The following is a 25,397-nucleotide window of genomic DNA, read 5'->3' as shown; positions in this document are numbered from 1 at the left end:
GGTTTTCTTCCCATCACAGCAGTGGTGCTGAGGACGGCACTCAGACCATACATCTTCCATGTCATTTCAGTCAAAGGCACATGATGCTTCCCGGTGCCCAATCAGGAAGGGTCCAGCGCTGGAATAGGGGGGCATATTGGCAACCTCAGCTTTCTTAATGACAGCCATTGTTCCAGACAAACAAAAGCACGGTTCTCAATATTAGCATGCGGCCTTGTGTAAAGGTCATCTGTATGGCACATTCATCATCGCCCCAAAACGGGGGGGCAAAACGCTTTAAAAATTCTATCAAAACCTGTTATTGTCAGAATACGTCTGAAAGCTGGCAACTGATGCAAACACAGCAACCACTTTGAACAGTCCTCCTCCTCCTCCTTAGCGGCAATTCTGCAAGGGGCTGAAAGCACAGTGGCAGTGGAGAAAGAGAATGCAAGATAATAGATATATTCTTCCTAACTGCTAGTAGGGGGGCTACTTAATTAGGCTACTCAATTAAAAAATTAATCTAATAATCTGTAATAATTAGGCTGAACAGCAGTTCTTCCCATAAGGTAGAGCCCCCACAATAGCTCTTGTATTGGCTAACTAGTAATGTGCAGTCAGCAACAATGCTCTGGTTTTGAGGCTCAATAATACACTGGTCACTTGTAAAAGCATTTGAAAATAAAAAGGATATAGTGCAGCGGGCTAAAATCTTTGATCGATCCTTCAGTAGTCATGAAAATAATGCCAGTGAGGTTACACCAATTAAATGCCAGTTGTATTACTTATATCAGCAACTGTTTCTCAGTATATGACATTCACAGTCTGGCCCTTAGATGGCATGGAAGGGACAAAACCATTACAATTGTTTTAGAGGTCTCTTTAGTAAAATTAATAGACGACAATAAAATTCCATTATTGGTGTTCATTCATTTAGTTAAATTAAATAGTTTGATTCCTTTGTTCACTGAACAAATACTGGCTTCCCCATCATTTTCTGCCCCACTAAACAGTTAGAAGCCAGAAAGATAAAATTATTTATTGGTCACTTTGGTTCTAACAGCTGTTCAATGTACAGCAGAATTCAATATACAGCTACATATTTAAAATTAAAATCTGAAGATGACACATTTCTGTAAAATTTCCTTTTTTTTTTTCTTTTTTAAATTTGGGAAGACTCTTTACTTAACAGCTGAGTGATGAAGAGGAAGGATAACACTCTGCTTCCAGATCAGTTTTACAGCCTTACACCAAGCAGCCTAGGAGGGATTCCCGGGCAGGCACCAAGAACAACATAGGTTTCCACCAGCCTCAGACCCAGAAAAGCAAACGGCTGTGCCCCTCGCTGCTCAACAGAGAGGCTGAAGGCTGGCTCTCCTCACCACGGAGAAGATTCAGCCTGAGCTTGTGGCTTCCCAGGCACCAGAGGACACGCACTTTTGATCAAGGCTCCTTCTGAGCCTCTCCTCTCTGCTCTAATAAATACTTCAGTACACGCTCTGAGGGAAGGGTGCTCCCAAAAAAAGGCAAACTGCAGCCCTAGGCAAAACATGACAAACATGAGATTCAAATTCAGTGGGAGCCAAGCTGAATTAATCCTTGTGTTCAGAGATCAGTAGTTTATTAAGGCTGTTATAGCTCTGGCCTATCTATACCATAACTTATGCAGCTTATTCAGAAAGAATATGAAGTAAGAAAAGTGTTAGATACCTTCAGTTCAGAGTCTGAAACGCAGCTTAATCAGAATTCAAAGTCTGCGGTTTAGTAAAAGCAAGACTAAACTCAACTAGAAGCCTATATGCTCTTGATAATCATGTTCCAAGATTTTTGGTTAATTTATTTTTTCAGCAAGTGTTAGTGAATTTTGTAATGAAACACAGACAGCATGCTAAGCACAAGATTATTTGAAAGATAATTGTCTTCCATATTTGTAACGTGGAGATAAGGAATCCACCACGTTCCACAGAAAAGCAAAATTGAATGGTGACAGCCACAGCAGAACATAATGGGAAATAATTTCCTGAGACATTCTCAAGAAATACATCCCTTAGCTCTACGAAGAGCATGGCTCAGGAGGACTCAGCTGCTGACTCTCAAGGTCCACTCCCCAAAACACGAGGAGCTATCTGACCTCAGCTCGGCAGAACATTTCTGTGCCTGTTTAGCTGAATGCTCTGGCTCTGCAGACAGCCCGGCTTAGTCCCACTGTGTCTTCAACCCTGGACTCGGGCACAGAAAGCTGCAACCATATTCCTATAGCCTCCACCCCATATGTGTAAGACCTAGGACTGGCTCCAGGATAACATCAGGTACAGGTAATGTACATTAACTGCATCTAGACCTTAAACCTAATTCATCCAGTATGTTTCAGCTAAGTGCCTGAAAGTATTTATTTCTCCTGTCTAACCGCTTAGTGAAATTCAATTTTGCATCTCGACACTAAATAGTAATATATCCGATCCAATCGTCGTCACCCTTTAAAAAGAAACAAACAAAAATCAGTCAGTTCAAACACTTAAAAGTCCTGCTGATGATGCTTGTTTTGCACAGATAACTTTGGGGCAAAACCAGGAATCTCCAGAAGTGTGAGTTCAAAGCAAAGCAGGAGGCGGGGTTAGCAGACACTGCCTTGCTCTCCAGGCAGGTCCTGCTCCCGACCTCACTAGGAGTTTGTGAGAGCGCGGCTGAACCCGGCTGACGCCCTGAGCCCCCCCAGCAAGAGGGCTGCCGCTGGGTGCGCGGGCACAGCCAGCACACCCCTCCTGGAGGCTCCCCCCAGCAGCGCTGGTGTGGCCCAGCCTTAGCACAGCCATGCTGCGCAGAAGTGCCTACCACCTCAGTCGAAACGCCTGGACGCAAGGCTGAGCTCCCTGAGCCCAGAAATGCTTCCCAAGGCCTTTTCTTATGGCTCCCTGCTCCCAAAGGCTCTCTCCCAAGCCTAAAACCTTGCAGAAGATACGTTGTTCGTGATCATTGCTGTTCTGATCCCCTTGGGTGCCTGCCTGAAGCAAAGCACGGGTTTGGTCACTAACCTCTCTCTTCACCGTCGGCGACAGCTCGTCCCATGCTCCGAGGCGGCGAGCAGAGGTCAGCAAGTACTGGCACTGCCCCACTGGAGGGGCCCAGGAGAAAGGCTGGTGTGTGGGAAGCAACCCCACTGCCACACGACAGCAGCGGCTGAGCCAATACCTCTCACTGATACTGCCACAGGGTGGGAAGGGACCCCTGCTGCGGACCTCCCATTAACCCGCGAGTGCTTCAGCACTGAAGACCAATGTTGTCTACAAGCAGGTAGCTCCTGAGAGCTCCCTGCGCTGGAGGTGCATCCTCACACCCAGGGGACATCAGGTGGGGACAACCTGCCAGTGAGTAATCGGTCCCTGCCACCCCTACCAAGGCTGCACACATCTCCCACCTGCATTTCAGGCGGACACCCGCCTGCCAGTCAAATTACAGGCGTACATGAGGATTTGGCTTTCACTCAGGTCATATTAATGAAAACCCAGATACAAACCCAAACATCCCATGCAGCAAATATTTTCATTATTATTAGAATGACGGAGTCAGCTTCTGCACTGACTGCAAAACTGCACTTGTTCAAAGACCGAGGGAGCAGCCAAATAGACAAATGTGGATGGAAATTAAATTTAGGCATAGGGTACTTTCCTATTTGAGCCACAGAACTGATTGCATGTTCACAGCTGGAATTTGCTTTGGCAGTGGGTCCTTATTTGCTGAATTAGTGAGTGCATGAGTCTGTGCAACATTCTCAGAACAAAAATTAAATAGCTACAGAAAAGAGCCACCACATCAACACATCCCAGCTGTCAATACACATATCTCCTTTTTATATTTTTTTCAGAGAGATCTATTTCTCCCTCCCCAACAAATCCTGTCTTTTGGGGAAAAAAAATCAAAAACATTGGGCTTAGTAAAGTCTTCATTATTAGGATGGCAAAAAAATATTTCCTCCCTCAAAAACCATTGTTTGTCTTTAAGCTTCTGCTTTTTTTTCCGCAATAGAGTTCATGAGGATTTCCTTAGCAGACAGTATGTGCCAGAAACAACTTTTGGGTTATGGAAAACTGTCACCTGCACTAAGCAACCACAGAAAATAAGATTCCTGTCTTGCAGCTACAGCCATATCATACACCTGTATCAATAAGATCAGAGTTTATTGAGTCTAATAGCATCTATATGCTTGCGTGTGTCCATACATGTAAGTTTACAGGGCTGTTATAAATTTGCATGAGACCAAAGCTACATGGAGGAAAAAATACTCTTCTTTGCTAAACTGTGATGGACCAAAACTGAGTCTTTTTATATGCAAAATCTACAGACCACAAATACTTGTATTCTCATTCTGCTGTGCCATAAGGGTACCGCTATCACTTAAGCCACTAGAAAATTATCACCCCTTCATACATCCCCGGTTTTGTCACTGCTATCACTTTTGTCATTTTTATCAACCCCAGTGTCCACCACATCATATGTTTGGCAAGTTTACCATTGCAAGTTTACTAAGTTTACACAAACATTTATTCTATTTAATTATGTGAATATGTATAGACTTAGACTCCTGCAATACATACAAGTGCCTGGCACCTTTTCTGACATCCCCTACTTTTATCATAAAGCAATCGGCTCACCAGTCACTTTGCTTCTGTTTTTGCCAACTTTCAGCAACATTGAAATATAATTCATATAGATAATTCATCGTACAGTCTTTGTAAAATGCAAAGAACATTATCGTAAATGGAATAACATTACACACTCTCTGGCAAATAGAAGAAAACCACAAGACCTGTTTACCATCAATCTTTTTTAGGTAGACTCGACAGGCGATACAAAAAGCCAAGGCTGACACAGACATCAGATGAAATATGTGTAAAGGTGGCCAGATCAAATAACAAGCAAGGCATTTTGTGGCATTAAGATGAGCACGGGTTTATGAGGCCGCAGAAGAATTGACAGCACGGTAATGGGGTTAACCTTACTTGTGCCAAAATAACCATCCCTACATGCCAGGCCATTTGCAGCTAATCTGAAGCAACCTGCTTTAAACTCTGACTGCAGACACACCCAAAAGTCTTCCAGGGCTCTAAATTAAATCGCTTTCGAGTGCAATGGCAAACCCATGAAACCTAGCCCTTTGCAAGAAGGGTACGTGCAACGGGGTTACTTTGCAACTGGGTTGCAGAGAGCCCACCACTGGAGGCCTTCAGAAGTCCATGAGACAAATTAGTCAGGAGCAGCACAACTATAGCTGATCTTTGCCTCACTGGGGGCTTCCAGACACCCTGAGGTCCCCTCCGAACATTAAGTTCAGTGCTTAGTGCTAGTTTTATGACAAATTTTCGTCTGTGAAGAATTATAACTAACAGCAGGGAGGTTTGCTCTCCACCCTAATCTAATTAAAATCTAATTCAGGTTGAATTGCTTCCTGGGAAATGGACACTAGAGTTTTGGCTGAGATCCCCCAAAAAAGGAGTTGTACAGTCCGTGCTTAATCTCCCATTTAAACCATCTGCTTGAACTCAACTGCTGGAGGATGAAAACATATAGTGTAAATAAAACACAGGGGAATACAGCAAAAAATATCCAGTCTCTCTCTTTTTTTGTCTTTTCATTGTTTATGGCTCTGAAACTGCTAATGTGTGACAAGAGAATGACAATGGAGTTATTTCCCAAACTATATTGAGTTAATGGCCCGCTTCAGCACTGTGGAGTCGGTAGCAAAGCCAAAACATCCAGCAAACACTTGTGATGATTCAGCAAATAAGGCTGACAAAGCTGAAACGAAGCTAATTCAAGAAGTATTTAAGACGTTCTTCTCAGAAATATCCCTATATTCTGATTGGGGATTTTTTATTACTTTCTAAGTGAATGGACTTAGAAAAAATACACACAGCAAAGTTTTAAATATCCAGCCTAACACTTAGAGACACATATAATCACCACATATCCCTCACTTAATCTCCCATTTAAACCAATTTGGTGCATATCATCTACATAAGATGTGTATTAAACAAGGATGAGAGCAACACAATTCAGCTGCTCTTAAAGTAAAAGGCATTTTATCCTAGCAACAGAATAAACCGCATATCCTATCCAAATGGGTGAGTCCATCAGCTCAGCAAAGGATTGTGCTATGATTTAGGAGGACTGGATCAAGCAGTAAACTCTGGGCTCCAGGGCTTAGCCAGAAACAGCTGCATTGCTCTGTACCCATAATTTATGGCAAGAGATTTTTTTGCCATGCAAGCATTCACCAGTTCCCTAGATGAAAGTCATGGCAGATCTTGTGCCTCGACACAAAAAGGCATTTTTCGTTATATCCTGGCTTCAAAGCTCTCCTCTTGCTGGTTGCATAGGAGGGGTTAAAAAAAAGCTAAACTTAAACTCTATACTTCAATGTCTAAATGTCTGGTATTTAGTTCAATTAAAAAAAAAAAAACCCAAAACCTAAACTTTTTCCTACAACATATCTTCATTCATAAAACAAAAGAGTATGCTTATCTATCATCTGTTTTAAAAACCTGAACACTTTGATAAGGTTCTTGGGAAGCAAACTTTCAAAACAAAACTGTTTAGGGAGCAGCAGAAATACCAAAGCACAGCAACAGATGAATTTTCACACAAGGAATCATTGTGCAGCCCATCCCCATCTCCAGCTCATGTTGAACCTGAGCAAGCAGCAGCAAATTCTGATTTGAGAAACATTTCTGCCAAATTTCAGTCTTCCAAGCACTTCAAGCAAAACAGTCAACTTATTAAACCCTATGTTTCCCACGATGTGTGGTATTTCAGCTGATTACAAAAGAAAAACTGTATAATTTGAAGTCTCATTTGCTATTAACACAGAGATGAATTAACTCATGTCTTCTGTAACTGGAACATAATCTGGGATATTGACCCCAACAGAGATACTTGGGCTGTTCACCTTCTTCATATCAAACTGTTTCTTAAAGTCTAAAGATTGCCCTGTATGTTTAATGTATTTCATAAGCAGGATAGGAATGCAAATTATACTTCCCTAATTGCACTGTAAAAATAAGAATACACATACTTTTAGTAAAATACTCAGATAAGAGTCTAACAACAGACAAAGAGAGGAGTAGTTGTGTATGGTGAAATCACCATGAAATCATCTTTTGAATTAGAAGCACTTTATGAAGAAACTGGTCTGCAACGTTTTTCCATCAGTCTTAGGGCAACATCCGGCATTCTGAAAAAGGACAACTCTTACATTTAGGTTCTTTGACTTCATTCTTTGTGACCCAGTGTTGTTAATATGCACCCTTTATTTTTAAAATAAATGATCTTGTTTTTAAATATATGTTTGTTTACATATATGTGCATGTCTGGGAAATGGCATGGAAGTGCGTATGTATGTATACTGTATGTTTATGTGTAAATGAGTATATGGACACACTTTCATGCCATCTTCTCCTCTCTTCAAATCTGCAAAATGCCTCTACATCTCACCTGAGGCCTTAGGAATTGTGTTGAATTTTCCTCATAAATATTTATCCTCTTCTGGATTTTTCTCATGGGAAAAGAGACTGTTAGCCATCACATTTGGCAGGCATTCAAATTTGTGAATTGCAACCATAAGAATTCCTTGCAAATTTCTACACAAAATCTGAGGGACTTTTTCCAGCCAGGTTAGCAGACAGCTCTGCAAGCTCAGCTGAGCGGGTGGAGCACACGTGGAGGAACACCTGATTAGGTGTTGGTGGTTTGGAGTTACTGCCAAAAGCTAAAGAGGAGCAGTGATGTGAAAATCCAGCCCTCTAGCAGTCTAACCCTAGCAGTGCACTGAGACACAGAAATTTTCTCCAGCAACTGCTAGAGGATAATGGTCTTAATCTGCTGGACCCACTTCTTGTTAAAAACAGGAGCATCCCTCTCTCTAATGCAGATAGGGAAACCACTGAGGAAAGGTGGAGTAAGCACTGGCTGAGCGAAAGAGCCATCACGGACCAAGGAGATCACAAGAGCCCAGAAACGCAGGTGACACACGACAGGGCTAAGGGGAATGCGGCATATCCCCACATTCCACTTGCTCAGATCAATGCAGGGAAAAAAAACTGATGAGGAAGTTCAACAAATAAAACGCACTGGTTTACTCCTCCTCCAGAAGAAATACTCAGTGCCGGCAGCGTTATGGGCTAGTGAACTTCCTTCTCATAGAGGAGATAGAGCTGGTAAAAGGTGTTCCCCTGGTCACCTGTGGGAAAGTATTATGCCCTAATGAAAACTAGTGTTATTTACCCCTGGTCTGTCGTAAACAGCAACAGGAGAATCCAAGATAAAAACACACTATTTTCTTTTTGCTCAATCTCTCCTGTGTACTTGCACTGGTGCAGTGAACGTCAGCCCTGTGAAGAGGCTCCTCCTGAGCACTACCACAAGAACAGCAGATCCCGAAACCAACAGGCCAGGTTTTGATATGGAAGAATGGAAAATGGGGTTTGCATGAGGGCAGATGTGAGGACCCTGAAAGCCACGTGGCATTCACCCAACAGCCTGCTCAGTGTCACTATGCCGTCTCTGCAGCACACAGCCACAGAAATGACAGTGTTGCTTGTGAACAGCCACAACGATAAGCCACACGTGCCTGTTTGCTTATAAAGAGAAATCTCAAAAACAGTGAATTGTAAAATATTGCTTGAAGTTTGCTATGTGAGAGGTTTTCATCTCTTTCTGCTTTTTTTTTTTTTGGGGGGGGTGGGCGGGGCGGTCCTGTATGTATTTAGATAAAATGTGACAGTAAGAAATGTTTACAGAATGAGAATCCCGAATCAAGACCTCACATACCACATTTCACACAAGAAACTTCATCTTTTGTTCGTGACAAGACGGACCCAAATGATTGTGATTGATTCATCTGCAAATTTTCCCTTATGCAGGGCAACCTCACATGCAGTCCTGCTTTCACGTCACCTTTCCTGTCCCATCCTACGTCTGCTACGACCAGTCTGACCAGCACCCGTCTGGGCAGGCTGCGCAGCTTCAGAAGGGATCTGGCAATACCTCTGCTGCTCATCAACTTTTCCTCCCAACTCTTGTGAAAGGAGACATGAGAAAATTCTCAACTGCCACAATTTATTTAATCAATTTAAATTTAATTTGCACATAGTTGAAACCCAACCGATTTAATTTTGAATGGAACTAAAGCTCAGCAAACTTATTCTTGGAAACTTTCGGTGCCTTCCCCATTCAGGCACTGTCGGGACGATATGAAAACCAGAAAGCATACAAGTTGCAAAGGCAGCATGCTCAAATTAATCTTACCCTCCCTTACTGAGCTCCTCTGGAAAAAACACTAACTCGTTTCAGGTTTGAGTATTCTGAATCTAAAACAGCTCTTATCTTAACTTGCCTATGTGAGATTTACAAATGAGAAAAGAACAAATAGGGAGTAATTTAAATTTTAATTTAAAACCCCTCCATTTTCTTATCCCTTATCAAACTGCCAGCATTTTTCCTGCTAACAATGAGCCGAGTGTCATGGGCACAGCACAGCCCCCTACCACAAACCAAGTAATCTCTTTCATCTAAAACCCTGATCCCTTTAATAAACAAAATACGAAAAGGCAGTCAAAATTACGCTCTGGCTTTATGAAAGAAGCAGGGAAATCCTCCGAGCACAATCCCCTACTTGTTATTTTCACAGCCCACGTGACCCAAAGTCATTCTGAAGGATAAAAAGACAGAGGCTGCCACCAGATCTCTGCCATGATTTTTCCACAGTTCCCAGCCTTAGCCCATCTGTTATACAGCGGCCACATGAATGGCATGTGTCAAGAGAGTCATCACTGTGCAAACTGCCCAAAGAAATCAACCAGCCAACTTCCTTTTGCTTCCATGGCTTCAGCAATTGTTCCTGAGCCGGCCACCATATGGTGAATAATTAGTTTTTCGACCCCACTCTAGAAAAATGTTCGCTCCATTGCCAGGCATTAGCAATATGTGTGTTAATGAACAGCAGATGATGAATGCCTATACATTAACAAAAGTTGAGATTTTCTGGCAGCAAGCTGCGCTCACCGCAAGAATCCCGATGACTCTTAAGGCAGCGAGTGATGGACGGCGGCAAGTCATGGCTGAAAAGTACAATTCAACCAAATTTCTCCATTTCTCAAACACGAAAGCAACTTTGCAATAAACCATCTTGCTCCTCTCATCTTGCCGCTCCCTTTCTTAAAATGATGAATTCGACCCACGTAAAGGACTGGCGATGTAGAGCTCTCAAACAGACCTCTTCTGTTCTCGGGCAATTGAGGTGCATTGTGTAAACAGCCGGGACGCAGGTTCCTCCACACTTCTCTTTGTCTGAGTGCTTGATGCATATGAATTTATGCTGAATACCTGCAGTGCGCAAGCCCCTTGAAGAGCCAGTCCCAGACCTCTGAGCAAACACTCACCTCCAAGGACCGAGGCTGGTAAATACGTCTGATGGTTCCATCAAATGGACTTAAAAGCTCAGCTAAGACCTCTAAGCACATTTCACTCCCTGAAGTGATTTTTTTTTTTTTCCTAGCCCTCTAATTAAAAAGAGATCTTACCTACATTCCTCTATAGGATGAAATATCCCCATATAGTGCAGACATCTTGAACTGATGATCACATTCAGGAAAGCTGAGGGTTCTGGCTATTGCCTGTCATTAATAAAGTCCCAAATGCACCCCAAGGCCATTTTAAAATAAAAGCAACTATTTACAAACAGAGCTGTAAGTAATTAACTACTGCTGTTGGGAACAACTACAACTCTGGTATATACATTGTGTAGAGTACAGACATGCACATTTTAACATGCATCACAATTATAACATATTAGGCAAAAGCTACTTTTCAGAAAATAGGGGATAGTACAGGCAGCCAAGACATCTCAGTTTCCTTCATGTAGATGCAGTGGTGGAAGGCACAGAGCAAGCCCAGGTGCACAGCCTGATCAAGGTTCAGATCCTGTCGCTGTCACTGCCAAACCTCGAGCAAGTTGTTCAACCTCTCTGCATCACATGGCTCAGCTGGACCATGGTACCGATGGTGCCCACTTCCCTCCCCAAAGCTTCTTCTTGGCCATATGAGTAACCCAGAAGCAAGCAGAAGTCAAAGGCTAGCTGTGCACAGGTCTGAACTCGCTTTCCGGACCTAACTAGCAGGCAGATCTTGAAATCTGTATCTGCACTTGTCATTTTATAATGTGTTAAGCCTGTCCATTAGCACGCAGTTTTTTCCCAAGACTATCCCGAATTTTGGACACAGCTAACACGCATGGACAGTGCCGATGGTTTTGGTTTTTCTTATATTTTTATGAACAGAAGGCGGTTGCAGATTTAGCTCCTTTTGGTGCAGTCCCAGGCACTGATTGTTCCATTTAATTTGTGTGAGAGTATCTAATGGAGAAATTATCATCTGACAGCTGAATCTTGCACTAAATCTTGTTGATAACAGCACAAGCAAGAGTTCATCCTGTTTAGTTCAATTAGTGGTATTGTCTATGGAAATGTGGATTTCATCTGCACCTATTCCTTTTCTATTATTCTTTTTATTCTCTTTTCTTCACTGCCTGCAGAAGTTTAATGTTTGCAGGAGAGCAGGACTGCAGAATTATGAAGGGGATTTATCTGATACTGTAAGTTCCTTGGTAGCACCTCACTATAGCAAACACTCAAATATTTTGGATATGACCAGCTTCTTTCAGTGGACTTTTCTGAGTGGTTTGGACCTTCTGGGGACGGTATTTTAATTTTGATTAACAGGTAGCAGTGACATACACAGAACACAGTGTAGAATTATCTCCACACAGCAAGAGGTGGAGTGCCGGTTTTCAGGTATGAAGCTCTGGTCCAGTTTCCAGGCCAAGCTTGAGATCAAGGCTGGTAACTCCAAGACACAGTTTTGTGACTCACAAACTTGCAGGCAAAGCTGGTTTAAGACATTCCTGTCCTCTGTGCTTATCTGTGCTACCGCCTTCAAACTGCTTCCACCACGCTCTCAGCTGTGCATGATCAGGGAAATGTTCCGTGTTAAAAAAATAACTTTAAAAAAACAAAATACTTTGGAACTCTACCCCAATCAGTAATTAGCTGGGGCATGAGTTGTGTTATGTTATGGAAATTACCAGCATTTAAAATAAAGATGAGCTGTGCCAATAACTTTAGGCATGCCTAATAACAACATACTTGGCCAAAGCATTAGGCAGTTATTCCATTCTTCACATTAGTAGCATTTTTACGTACACAAAATACATTGAGAAAATACATCAACAGTTGTCTTTCAGTATTCCAAGGTCTGAGAACTTTTGTGTTTTATTTAAATGAAATTCTGATTCTTTGTGACCAAATTGATACCCTTTGTACCCAAGCCACTACCTAATTCCCTGTAAAATTACTTGCCTGGCAAACAAATACCCATTTTAAAGTACAGATTATGATTAAAAGAAGGTGAATCTTCAAGAAGTTTATGATCCACCAGCTTTGATTGTGTTTGAGATAGTATTTCAAATCAAATTCTTTCCTTTTTCAGGCAAAAGTATGCTTCCCAGAGTTACAAGATTTTAAATTACACAAGGAAAGTTTTTAGCCTGTTTTAAATCGTGCAAGGAGAGACATCCATCACTTTGTGGATGTCACATCCACTGGCTGTGACTGGTCACAACGGATATTTCAGTGTGGAAGAAAATATTAAGCTGGTATGTTTATCTCTTTACTTTGTGACACAGCCAATTTTCCAGCACACGTAAAACAGTAGACTATACTATCTGCCCACTGTCATAGAAATGTTTCTAAAAATCTAACCACCTAAAGCATCCAGCCAGGAGACCAGCTACAGCAGCTACAAAAGCTAACCATATTTTACGGAACAATGAACGATGTTTTCCTGTATTACTCTCAAATTTTCAATCCACTCCTGAAGAATGAATATCCATATAATTTTTTTATCACCCTGGAAAATCACAAGGCAGACCAGGTGTCTTCACCCCCCTGTGCAGAGAGGGCTTCCATGGCTGACCAGGTACTGTGTGAAATTACAGAGACCCAGAGAAGGCCACAGAAAAGCTCTTAAATAGAAACTGAAATGATTGGCACTGTTTATCTTAGAGAGGAGATAACAGCAGGTATGATATAAGAACATACAACGGTAGGTGGCCTAAAATTTGGGAGCTTTTATGAATGCTGGCTCAATAACTACAGGAACAAGGGGAGAGTCAGTTGCAAAGTGCCTCCAGTTACTATAGTGCAAATATAGTGACATTTTTCTAAATACCAGCCTTGGAAAGCACTTTAGATGCTACAAACAACCTGGGATCTTATCATCTTGCATGTCAATAGTAATAGGAAAGAGAAAAGTCAGTCATTTCAATGACAAGCAGTGTCTTGAGATGGTGGTTTTGGTAACACCTGTGGAACTCCATTGTGCTTTAGAGGGTTTGCAGACATGAGGATATCAGGTAAAAACAATGTTTGCACAAATGGAACCACAGCTCCAATTTTCTTCTTCAGGATTTTTACTTCTATTCATGATAATCCATACAGGACAAACACATCTTGATTCTAAGAGGCCAAGAAACTATATGGCAGGGATATCTGGAAAAGACAAATCTTATTTGCTAACTAATTAAAGTCAAAATCAGTGTGACACCATGAACATGAACCTTTCATGCTATTTTATTGTCACTGTTCAGGTAGAACTAGAATTTAAATAATGGGTGCCTGGGAAATCTATGAATGTGATCCTTGTTGATAGAATAGAAGAAGGAAGAATTAAGTACCTTTATTATCTTTACAGAAAAAAAAAAAAAAAATCTGACTTTTAAAAAGAATAGCATATCCCCAGAATAAAACAAAGAACAGCTAGAGTATTTATAATGATGTAAAAGTTAAAAAATATTCTCAGAATAGTTGTATGAACCACAAACACATGAAATTATTGTGCAATCTAAAAAGTTTAACCGTTTTCCAAAAATCAGAGAGATGGAATTAAGATATCTTTAAAACCTGCATTGAAAATCTGTGGAATATCTTTTTCAGCTAGGCTGTGAAAAAAAGTCCTTCAATTTCAAAAAGAATATCTTTAAAAGTCATTATGTAGTTGAATGATCTTAAAAGGCCGCAGAGAGGCAGCCAAGGAAAATTCCTGACATGCATTTTAATGGCACTGGTGCAGTGGCATTTATAGTAATATTCAAGATAAGCAGCAAGAATGTATATCATTATTTTAATTATTTTTTGTTTATTTATCTATCTTTACGACTATTCTAGCAGTTACAGAATGCATCTGTCTCAAACATATAAATTTTCCTAAGTATTTGTCTTTAAAATACTGAAATATTTGCCTAAATAAAGGCCTTTGAAGTAAAAGGGCTAATACCTTTGCCCAGATGAATCCAAATTTTGCCAAAGAGGGCTATGCTGGCGACTTGCCAGGAGCTTTAAGGCTGAAGCTAATTTACATGAAATGGAGGAAATTGCAGCTGCCCTCAGAATTAATATGGAGACACAGACAGCCCCAATTGAGACAGAGCATTGCACAACGGGATTTGTGAATACAAACATGCCACACTTCCTTATTTAAGATGAAAGTAGCTATAGGCAACAAAGTCTCCATGAAAGCTATTTAGATACCTTTACCCTCACCTTTCAGGTCCAATGACCTCATTTCAAATCCAGGTGGGGGCTGTCACTAGACCACAAATGGAAATGGAAGTTGATTCCAGAAGACACCCACTTTCAGGAAAAGTGCTTGAGCATAGGATTAAATCCCATTCAAATGCTCTCCTGGAAAAGAATACAACTCACCACGTCCTTAAAAGCACTTAAAATTTCCTTAATCAGGGCCTCAGAAAACTCGTCCTAATCATTCCTTGTTGTCACCATCAACACATGATATGGCTCAGGACCACATGAATCACTGAAGCTGGATACAGGATGCTTGCACGTCTGCTCTGAACAGCTCTTGCAAAATTGCATCATACTGACAGTATTTCATGCTCTTCATATAAAATAACCTCTTAATGTTATTTTCAACTTCTCTACAAGATGTCTAACTGCTGTGTTTGCTTAATTTTGTAATTTAATAACTTAAGTACTATTGTTAAGACTTGCAATGGAAGAAAGACATATTGCATTAGGCTTTCTTCATACTCCTCACCCTACACAATGTTGGGTTGACTCTCAGAAATACAAAAACCTGCTTACTGACTGATGCACGCAGACAAGTACATCACAAGAAGTTAAATGCACAAAGACAGTCCTAAATGCTGAGCAGAAGGACACTGGCTGCAATTCTCAGTAACCAGAACAGGCATTATCAGCCAGTTCTATTTATTGCCAGTTTGATCTTGCTACCTTCCTTCAGGAGGGTGGGTCGGTTCCTTACTCGTGTAACACATTGTCTCAGAACAAAGTCCCAGTGAAATCACGCTCTTCCCTTTCTTTCCTGGCTCTACCAATTAGCTTCTCCAGTACTCACTATTGCACTGAATACAATCACTGCTCCAGTAAGAGAGGCCATTTACAGTATGGTCAATTGTTCACTTTTTGGCATGTATTACAGAGGGTGTGAGGCCTTTCCTTTATTAAAGGAACACTCATCTTACCTGTGACTTAGATTAAGGCTCTTCACTCCCTTCTCCTCTTTTTTCCCTATTGCAAGCTGCAATAGCTTTAATCCAACCCTAACCAGATACCCAAATTTTGCTTTACATTGCAAGAGTCGTTGTTATCTTTCTGTAATTTCGGACAGCCATGTGGGGTCACTGGGCAGATACAGGTACTCCTGCTTCTAAGGTAGATATCTAAAGCAGAGAGCAGGGATCACCTGAGAAGATGCTTATCTTTCCCTCCTGTCTATAAAAAGATAAAGTCCAGTGAGAAAAAATAACACATCAATCTAGAGAAATTAATGGAACAAGACAGAGCAACTACTGATTTCTGCTACCCTGTTTTCTCGTGGGACTCCTCTTTCTCCCCAAGTTCACATACTTTTCTGATAAACCCGCACCTTTTGGTGATGAAGTGAGGAGGGCTACCACATTTGTGTGCTCTACAGAGAATACAGGACTCCCACGCTCCCAGACAAAGAGGATATGTCTGGGGAAGGGACATACGGTAGCACTTCTAGGAATAGGTACATACCCACGCAGGTGTCCTGCAGCTGTTGGATGTATCTCTACAGATATGCAGCTTCTTCGTTTTTTCTCCCCTCGCTGGACTGGTGTTTCTGGTGCCACTTCTGCTGAGTGGAGCTGCATGGCAGGACTGCTGCAGCGTACACAGGGACTCTCCTTCTGCTGACCCACCAAGTGCCCTATGCTCTGGAGCAGCTCCCTCTCTGCCACAAAATGCTGCCCAAATCCTCCACAGACCGTCACTCTACGCAGATTTTTCTCTGTCCTTTCCTTACTTACCTTTCCTGTCACTTTGGCCCTCTCCATTCCACCATGAGGGTCTCCTTAGGGGGATTTTACTGAAGGTTTTCCTTCATAACCAGGACACTTGGGATCTCTCCAGACCCACCACATGGTCAGTGGTCTACCTGTCACCCTCTTGACTCCTTCCTGCTTGTAGAATAGAGATCTGTGCTTCACCCCAAATCTTACCTGATTAGCTGAAGACATGGGACCCAGCAGTCCTTCCAAAAACTGCTGGCAGGCCCAAAATCACCATGTATCAGATCTTTGGTTGAATGATGGGAATAGCCTTGTAAGGTGCATCTGTTCCCCTCCTCCTCCCATCCCAGCTGTTCCTCCTGAGCCCAGGTATGCAGTCATTAAACCACAATTTCATCCATCTCATATACTAGAAATCACGTGTTATGCCCCCAGGATTTATGAGGAAGGCTAAAAGCAACTGACATTAAACAAATAGTCCTAATAATAAAAAGTTGGGGGCTGGTTTCCTTTTTGAGCTTTCAATTTGCATTTGGACTGCATATTCAAGTTTAGTTCTGCTAGGAAATAACTTCCTAGCAGAAGTTTTCTAAAGGTTAATTATTTTTAAAACCTGCATTTATAAAAGGAAAGCTGTGTTTCTTCTATCACTTGCTTCCAAATATATACCAGGAATTTGTTCATAGTTCTTCTAAACACAGTGAAAAACACATACTATTCTATCTTTTCATTTACAAGCAAACAGGATAGCCAGAGCAAACCTTGATTCTAATCGTTACCTACAAAATCTGCAGACTGTACAGCATACATACACTAAAAATGCACAGATAACCCTAAGGTTAACTGCCCTGCACCAGCAGACAAAAGCCCTACAGTACACAAAAAAACAAATCTAAAATTCAGAAGGTAATATGTCTGAGACCGAGGAAATAATTTGGAAGTTTAAACTGACTGTCCTTTCAATTTTAGGAGATGAGACTGACCTAATGCTGGCTTAGGTTGTTCCTTCTGTGCTTGAGCACATTAACATTTAACTTCAAGCAACAAGAATAAAGAAAAACACTGCAAGAATGCACTGGGACAATGATTTTGCTATTATCCCTTTCAGCTACAGTGATGCATCAAATTAGTATTAAAAAATTGAACAAAATTTATCTCCCCACTCCCCTGCCAGTCCACCCAGAAATGTCTTTGATATGTTAGAATAAAACCTTTATGGCTTCTTTACATGAACTAACTTACTAACTGGTAAACACTCAGCAGTTGTGAAACATGTCTCTAGTCAGATGCTGAAATATGGATTTAAAACCTAACCCAAGACAGTCAGTTAAGAGAATAACTTTATATAGATCCCAGGTCTTAAAAGAAGCCGTAGTTCTCCAAAACATTAAACCTTGGGTTTATGAGGCTTTGCCTGATGAGAGGCAGAATGCCTACTCCGTTACTGGTGGGAAACCTGATGACTGTATTGAGAGAAACACTTCTAAATAGGTCTGTACAGGATCACAGGAGGTTAGGTGTCATTTATTCCATCCACTGCTCCAAGGCAGGATCAGCTTTACCTGTCCTAGTCCTGACAGATTTCTGTCAAAGCTATTCTGAGAAATGATGAGCACTCAAAGTATATATCCTTCCCATTAAAAAAAAAAAAAAAAAAAAAAGTCCAGACTAAATTCTGAGGCTTAAAAGTTTAAAAGTACTATGACTATCAGTCATGAACAGGAAGAAAAAAAATTACTCCCTTCTTCTTCGCATCCTTCCATAAGGATATAGAAACCCACTGTTTGAGAAAATTACTATGCTGGATTGATTTGTTATGGCACCTACATCCTTTATAACAGATCTTCATCCATAGAGCAGATAACATAGTGCCCAGAAGGCGTGGGATAGATATCTGTTCATATGTATGTGACACTGTAATTTGGAAGGTTCACTGTAACGCAGGTGTCCTGAAAGATGGAACTGCTGTGAGACCGAACTAACAGATAGAGGCCAGAATCTCTAATTACAGTGGACAAGTAATAAACACAAGAACACACATAGGGTTTCCTTGTACATATATAAAACCTGGGTATGCAAAGTCATGAGCAGAATATTTTAGAAAACTTTCAAGTTATTTTTGATTAGGATTCTTTTTTTGTACTGTATACCCAACCCTGTGAGTGATAAAAATAAACATAAGCACATCAAAAAAACTTCAAATATATTTTACTCATGAAAAAGAAGTGATTTTGCACCTTTGAAATTAACTCCATTAGGGTCATCCAGTGTGGATGGACACTGTGTGTCCACCCAATGTGTCCTGTTTGCAAGGTTTAAAGCTCCAATTTTAGCTCTGCTAAACCCTGAGACTTCAGATCTTTAACCTAACTATAACATAAGATTGATTACTACGCATCCTACGTACTACACCGGTGAAAATATGTGGGGGCCTAGAGCAGAGGAAGGGGTCAGCCTCACATTTAAAGGCGAAAAAGGATGCTTTTTGGAAAGCAGATGATGTAAAAAATATAGAGAGCTGGAATCAGTGAACAGAGAGGGAGTTGAACAGTCAGGTGCTGGACACTGGTAGCTTATCACATGGCTTCACAAAGGCTAACATTAGCCTATATTTTCACGTGTGAATATATATTAATGAAAAGTGAGAGTCTGTACGTCCTGAGTCACTCCTGCGTATGAATGTTGTTAGAGTTAAGGGTTTCTCTGAAGTTGGCCCCTGTCCACCAGCTCCACACTCCAGCCAGTGACTGAAACAATACCCAAAAAGTGTTTGCTCCACAAAAACAGCTAGAGGAGAGCGTTCCGTATGCGCTGCCTGCCGCACTCGTTGCAGAACTCAATAGAAACACAGCAAAAGAAAAAAAGCATGGGTTTTAAACTGGGTGTGTTTCAGGCAGATAGGATACTAGCACAGGGCTTAGTATACGCAGACAAATCTGCAGTGCATGATCCATGGGGAAAAATTCAAGAAGCATACCTTATAGAGGGAGAGGTTTATAGAATTGCCAGTGCCTATGGTACTCTTATAAATGCTCCATCTTTTGTTCCTGCAGGGCTCCAAAGAATAAGAAAAGAAAATACAAAGCAGAGGAGGCACCACTGAGCGAGTGCAACAGTGTTTTATTAATCCATGTGATTAATCCAGCATGCTGAGGAAGATTCTTTACAGAATCAAAACGTTCGTGTTTTTGATCCACATGGATTAAGGGAACACTGTGGCATTCGCTCAGTGGTGCCGCCTCTGCTTTGTGTTTTGGTTTTATTCTTTGGAGTCCAGCAGCAACAAAAGAGGGAGCATTTATATGAGTACAGCAGCATGGGGACTTGGATAACCTCCCCTCCCTTCCTGAAGGATGCTGCGTGAATGTTTCTGAGGGCTACGTCTCTTGTTTGTGTCTACAGCCTGCCCTCCAGAAACCAAACCACTACCAAATAATAGAAGGATGTTTCTGCCAAATCCTGAATGACAGTCATGCTGTCGAGTGGGCTTTCTAGAAATCAGACACATACCTGTGTGAAGTAACCAGACAATAATTAGAAACACTGGCTACTTTCAAAAATTATGTTGGAGGGGAGGAAGGAAAACACAATGTAATGCAGCAGATTTCTTTTTGGCAAAACAAAGGACTCGGACATCATACTGACAAAATACTTAAGTATATGCTTAGAGTTAAAGCCAAACCCAGACTTTACTGCTTTGCAACTAATTTTTTACATGCTCAAATGCTTTGCTGTACAGAGCCTGAATTTTCACTTGTTTGAACTGAGAGTGACTGCAACAGCAAGTTTCCCTGTAACTAAACTGGATTTGAAAGCCAGAGGACAACCTTTCAGCCTGACAAAAAAATTCAGAATCTGATTTCCAGTGAGGCATCCCACTCACATGCAGAGGACCACTTATTTGCTAAGCAGAAGCATGCAAGAGTTTATAAACTCTATCCAGTACTGTGACAGATTATTTCCTATGCCAGTGTCTAAATTTTGCTTTGCCATGCTCAAAAGTCATTGGTAGTCTCTACTGCTATTTCTGAATTTTACCTACAGACTTCCTTATACCCTCTTGTTTCTCTTGTGATTTGCTTCTTTCCCACCTCTTGGGTCTAGCTTCTCCCTACTACTCCCTAATCTTGCTGCTTTTAATCAAGGTGAACTTTTTCTTGGGAAATTAGCTGACTTTCATCCTTCCTATGCTCGGAACAAGAAAAGAAACACATGCTATCAAATACAACGGCTAACTTCACCAGCCCAAACCAAAAGGAGCAATTCAGTTAATTCAGCTCTAAATAATAATGCATAAATGTCAGGCCCACGTGATCACAAGAAATGCTGTGCCTTGGGTGATTTGTGGTGAAAGGGAGGAAGGCAGCTCAGCAGGGAGTGACCAGGTCTCAGCTGGTGGAGAGGAGCAGCAACTGATCTGAAGCTCTGTAACTTCCTACGTTGCCTCTGTGGTTGTGCAGCAGCTTCAGCCTCTCTGAGCACCACAGCTGTGATAAGAGACTACCTGAACACCTTCCCAGGCCCGGGGCTGCCCGGCTGGCACCAGCGCAGCTCTGCCCAGGCAGGCAGCCCTGGGGAGGGAGGCTCAGAGGGATGGAAGGGCACAGCACAGGAAAGGAGGGAGCTCCCAGGGTCTGTGGACTTTTCCAAGAGTTTAGCTGCCTAATCGTTCTCTAAGCACAGACTTTTTTTTTCTTTTTTTTTTTTTTCTTAAATACACTTGGCAAAGTTCAGGGCTCTGGCAAAAGGCAAGTCCTGGATAGAGGCATAAATCCTGCTTGAGATCTAGTCCCTGCTTCCAGGGAGCACCACTGTTTCTCAAGGAAACAGTCTAAAACTTTCCACATTAGTAAAGTAATGGTTTTTTCCTTGACACTGTTCTCAGAAGCAGCACGACTCTTGCAGCTGAAATTGTTAAAAAGAAAAGACTCTCCCTGAGGCTGACAATGAATACAGAAATATTAAACCTAAATAGTTAAAATTTGGCGATGTGTCCTTGTTGCCTTCAATCACTGATAATAGCATGCAACTTTAAGAGTAGGATGTCCATACTTTATAATAACGAATAAAGATTAAAAATTGCAACAGCAATATCTGATAATCAATATATCAGTAAAATATTTTCCCTCTTATTCTAGGAACTACAACTTATTTACACAGTCACATAGGGTGAAGTTAGTTCATGTAAAAATTTGAAAAACATTCAGAATGCTCCTACTTGTCTATTTCCCCAATATTCTTTTTGATGCCCACAAATCAACTATTTTTCTTACCTGTTTATGACAGTCTTTATGTCAGACATTCAGCTTGCAATCTATACGCAGATGCAGTCTGAGAACACTGAAAGACATTATGAATTAATGCCAAAAAATCTTGCAACCTAACACAAAGAACATACTTTGATTTTGCCCCATATATTGCTGGAAATTATATGCCTAGGTCACACTTGCTCTGTCACTTTCAAAATACATTTCAGAAAATTCTCACATCTCTAAGTCTAGAAGACATAAAAATCCAGAGAAATTCCACCCCTATCTTTCCAAACCTATTGTTAAGGATTTGAGGCAGTTCCTAAATTCGAGCTTCTTATTAAGACTCCCTGTGATGAATCTCTTGCCTTCCCTTAGCAATAACTTGAGATAAACTGTAGCCCTTGGTCTATTGGGAGAAATTTCCAAAGCACTTGGCATTTGGCCTCACACCAATTCTCCTTTGAAGCTGGAGACTATACAGAAAATGTCTTGCTCCCCGCTGAGCAAACATTTGACCCTAGACTACTGGGAAGGAACAAACTGGACCTTCTGCTTTTCAGGGTAAGCTAAAAGGTTACACAGTCCCTCCTGCTGAGTCCTAACAACTCAAGGCAATATTCCTAAGCAGGTTCTCCATGTCGAGGTGTCATCATGGCTCTTTCCAAGACATAGAATATGATATTCATGGAAATCAGTATGACATGTTTCTGGTGCACTTCCAGCCCATCTTGAAAAAAGTGGAATTTTGTGTCAGAGTCAAACCGAAAAGAGAAACCACATTGAAAGCTTTCTCACCTATGGACTGCAACACGGCAGGAGAGAAAGGCCAAAATTCCTACCTGCAAAAATTATCTTGAAGATTACTATCTTGAAGAGATCAATAAATGCACAGTATTATCCAAAAGTGGGAAGGTGGATGTAGAAAATTACAAGGTGCTGAGGATGACGTAGCTGTTGGGACAGTTAGCCTGGGGGAAATACAGCAGCAGCCTCACTCTTGAGAACTCTTTAAAGAGAGATTGGACTGCTCTGCTCCAATGCTACTGCCATACACCAGGTGACCTGTTCTGGACTATGACGAAGACTAAGCCAGATAATTAGTTCTTCTTAGCATGAAAAAACGTACTGCTATGTTCAGGCAAATTACAACCATCATTGTTGAAAAAGACAAGGGCAGCAGGAAAGTAATGCAATAAGCAACACATGATGCGTTTATGCTGCTAATAATAAGCAAGAAAGAGGAATTCATTGCCGTATGATATTTCTTATCCATTTACAATTGTTGAAAATTAAAAAGGGCATGTGGTCTGATTCTACTGTATGTCTATGTCACAAGATGATGCTACCATATGCAACGCAAGAATAATTGTATTGTACAAGTGTAGTTATAGCAAATAACTCTTCTCCACTTTGAGTCCTGTTAGACACTAAACACTGAATGGTTTTGCACACAATATGTGTTTGTGCACCCACACTACCAGCACACATCTGAACTTCTCTTTGATATTTTATTTTCTTCTTAGAAACAGTCAAACAGCAAAGTTCCACAATTATAACACTGACAACTCCAACATCCTATGGCTCCCTTGATTGAAAACACAAATTTATTACCTGGATTTTCACACGTATTCTTCTGAGAAGGGGAACCCCCCCAGGTTTGACTCCCCTGTTTAGCTGGAAGGCCCTGGAGCTTGGTGCTGAGCCCAGGACCACACAACATCCTCAAAGGTGCCACAAGTCTGGGGCCAGGCAGTGAAGACTCTTCCTCTGTGAGCACTGTGTAAAGTGAAACATGAGTGAGATTCAACATATCTCTGTGCATGCTGCATGAGACACCATAGCACTGAAAAGGAGGTGTAGGAAGTATTTTTCAGTATAATCTGTCTTTTTAAAATTCGAGGTATATGAAGATGAAGAGTTTATAAAAAGACGGAAGAAATACATATATTGCTTTGATACAGTTTGAAATTTAGACAGGTTTCTCCATTCATCTTCAATTCTTGTTTTCTCACATTCATTTTCAAACAAGTAACTTCATTTTCATTTTTTAAGGTGGGCTTTTTAAGGTTAAGCAGCAGAAGCTGGGCAAGATAAGCCCTGCAGAATCCCAGGAGCTACACAGAGACTGATTAAACATCACAGCATGATGACTACTGGAGAATCTGTTTTGTTTTATGCAGAACTAACGTTTATCAGATGCACCATAACTGTGCATTTAACTTGGCATGTCAGCCCTCCTGTGTCTGCCACAGCTCTCACTGAGTCCTTCCCCCGCAACTTTGGGATGCGGGTGGGCATTCGTGACCTCAGCCAGTCCCCCGTGCACGCCAGCCTGGCCCTCCACCTCCCCTCACATCCCTCCGTGCTGCTCAACCCACCAGCTGTTGACAGACATCGATGACTGAAATGCATTTCTTGCCTATATTACACACAGCAGCTCTAAAGTATTCACCCTGAGCACTTAACCCCAATCTCCTGGATAAGCCAGCAAATCCCATGAAAAGCCAAGGGAGGAGGTTTTGGCAGCATCAGGGGGTGAGGCTCACAGGGAGTTAGTAGGGGGAAGGAGCTTACTGGGAGACATCCCTCCACCAGTCCCCAAAGCCAAGCCCTGGTCTTTGAGCCGGGCTCAGGACTTGGGGTAACGCAGCTCCCAAGCTCCTGGGAGACTGAACACGCTCCTTTAGCACCCTTCTCCACAGGCTCTCATTCTCTGTGCATAACGTGTTCAAAAACATTTCCACCCTTTAGTTGCATACAGACTCCCTCTTCCCCTCTGGATTCCCAAATCCTGCAATCCTGGCAAAGATGACAAGAGAAAAGTGCAGTGAAAAACAGCAAGAGGGTTGACTTAGGAACTCCTACTACTCTCCGCCACTCCATTTTTTCATTAAACTATAAACAGCACTCATAATTTCTGACATATTTGAGAGCCATCCACAGGAACAAGATCTACTTTTATAAAGTAGAGTTTTATGCTCCTGCATAACTGAAACAGAAGTTAAAGCGTGGCATCATAAACAGCATCTGCCTAATAAACCATGGAAGAAGAGACAGAAGAGCAAAGCTGAACAGTGAAGTGAACAATAATTTCCATTCTATGAGTAAGTACCTTTCTGTTTCACCAAATTGGCCCGCAAACTTCATAGCTTCCCTATTGCCATCTCTAACATCTATTTTCCTTGTTTATACTCCCCCACTATGAATTAAAAAATTACGGATGAAAGGCTCAGTGCAGGAAAAGGTAGCATGAGAATTTATCACAATGGATTAAACTCTCTTTTCATAATGTAGAATGAAAAGTGGGGTGGGGGGGGAATCAATGCAAAACAGAGATCTGAGTCTTTCCAGTAAAATGTAATCTCAAAAAGTAAACCATTATTACTGGGAAACTCTTTCTGAGATTTCTTAATTGTATCATTCATTACAAATATTTCCTTGAGGGCAAAAGTTTATTTCCCCAAGTAGTGCATAGACCTGTATTTCAGCACTTCTCTGTACGGCGGGTTTGATGCATCCTCCGCTGGCCCTTGCAGCAATCCCCGCCAGGAGAACTGCGCTCTCACGAACCGTGATGAGTCCGGGGGTCTCCGCTGGCGGCTGGGGACTCACCTTCCCTGCTAGTGAACAAGTACCATTTTTACTGTTGTTATTAAGCATATTTATTATGTTGCAACAAATGCTTTTAAAGCAGAGAATGACTGCAAGCACCTCTCAGATCTAACCATTCAGCTGATTTTGGTTTGATTTTTTTTGCATAA

The sequence above is a fragment of the Calonectris borealis genome, chromosome 1, assembly GCF_964195595.1.
Source record: "Calonectris borealis chromosome 1, bCalBor7.hap1.2, whole genome shotgun sequence".
In the NCBI taxonomy this organism is placed as follows: Eukaryota; Metazoa; Chordata; class Aves; order Procellariiformes; family Procellariidae; genus Calonectris; species Calonectris borealis.
This window is presented reverse-complemented; position numbering follows the sequence as displayed.